The sequence below is a fragment of the Phyllostomus discolor genome, chromosome 3, assembly GCF_004126475.2.
Source record: "Phyllostomus discolor isolate MPI-MPIP mPhyDis1 chromosome 3, mPhyDis1.pri.v3, whole genome shotgun sequence".
NCBI lineage: Eukaryota > Metazoa > Chordata > Mammalia > Chiroptera > Phyllostomidae > Phyllostomus > Phyllostomus discolor.
This window is the reverse complement of record NC_040905.2, coordinates 3,682,144-3,683,834: the sequence shown is the minus strand read 5'-3', so window position 1 is coordinate 3,683,834 and position 1,691 is coordinate 3,682,144. Positions and strand designations below refer to the sequence as shown.

The window sequence follows — 1,691 nt, the reverse complement described above, 5'->3', positions numbered from 1 at the left end:
CCCCGGTGCCCAGCAGAGGGGTCCTATGGCCACAGGACCCCTGGAAACATGGCCCCTGTTCTAGGAGAGGAACATTTCATAGGAATTAGTAAATGGGCAGACAACAAAACCAGCTACCCGTTCAAGCACATAATTTAAGGATACCTGAAGGGAAAGAAGCTTTTTAAAAATTGGAAGTTTCCCTTTCACCCCAAACTGCAAGATAGTCAAACAATTAGCTTACCTCTTAGGAGCTGAGTTTCAATTTAACCCTCAGGGTGATATCCCGGATTTCCATAGCTTATGATGAAAGCAGTTCATTTTCTTGTGTGTCAGTTTCCTTATTTTCAAACGATGATCAGATTTAACCATCTCTGGACGAAATATAGCATAACTACACATGGATGAAGGCACATGGACCACTGTATGGAGGACTCGGGGCAGAAAAAGCTGATGTGAACTTACTTCCCTGACTTCGCCTGGGTTGTAATGAATCCCCGGCCCATTCTGACCACCCCGAACTGAGCTCCGTGGTGCAGAACTGAGTGGGAAAGGGGCCGCTGAGGAACAGAAGAACAGACAAGTAGCAGATGCTTCAAGCTGGTGAGTGAGCAGAATTAACGACATCCATAAGAGGTAAATTCCCTCGGGCAACCCCCCCCCCCCCCCCCCCCCCCCCCCCCGCCAACTCTTATTTTTAGGGACTCTCTCTCCCTCCTGCTCTCTCATTTCTGCCTCGTCCCTAAAGCCCTGGCTTGTCGTTAACACCGAGTATAAGATCAGTTTGGGGAGCAGGGAGAGTGGAAATATAACTTATTTAATAAAATTACAGGAATGATTCAAGGAAGGTAAAAATAAACACATAATTTGGAAACTGGTAAGCAAATAAGAACTAGTATCCCACCACTTCCTATTTACATAAAAAGTTTATGGTGAGAGCGTCGTCATTTCCTGGGACCAGCAGGGAGAACCACAGCGGCACAGCTCCTGGGGCCCCGCCGGGGTGGCTGGCTGGACGTCGAAACCACGCCCACCGCCGCAGAGAGAGCACGGGTTTCCAGGAGCAGGGGGGAAAACCTAGGATAAAAGTGGAGCAGAAAAAGGACATTTTAAGGGGCCACCACATAATTTTTAAAACTCCATTTTGAAATTTACTAATGGAAAATGCAGTAAGCTGGCTTTTATAAATGCATGTGTCCTTTTTCTTGATTTCTCGAATCAAATGATAAAAGATAATGTCACATTAATAGCAGTAGGTGATCTTGATGGCGATCACGAAATGTGAGGAAGTTTCCTGCCTGAAAAACTGAAGCGAATGCAAAGGCATGAAGGCAGTTTACACACGCTTTTATATTAATGAGTGATCCATTTACATAGGGGACACTTGACTATTTTTAATAAGTTACTTGAGATGCAATCAAATGACAAAATGTATATAGACTATCTGAGTGTCGTTGCTTTAAAGAAAACTATTATGAAATCATGATTACAGCTCATTTTAGTAACTTAGCACGATGGTTGCATGACAACTATTAGTCCGATAATTCCATGATGATCTATACAACGTATGGATGTAGGAGTAACCTGAGAGCCGAAACACGGACAGCATAATTTTGAAATATTCGATGAGTATGCGTTTGATTTTAATCTATCAAAAGTAATCTAAATGTTAATTTTAGCCATATACTACTGTGATCTATCAAAATAAAAAA

The 1,691-nt window shown here is 42.9% G+C and overlaps 1 long non-coding RNA gene across 1 annotated transcript; it reads right to left on the bottom strand.

The window, feature by feature from the left end:
- Positions 1-227: 227 nt before the first annotated feature.
- LOC118499291 lies at positions 228-1,368 on the bottom strand. The gene is made up of 3 exons (XR_004901818.1): positions 1,222-1,368; positions 887-889; positions 228-351 (listed from the first exon to the last, which is right to left on the bottom strand). It is a non-coding gene; the product is annotated as an uncharacterized LOC118499291 (long non-coding RNA).
- Positions 1,369-1,691: the final 323 nt, after the last annotated feature.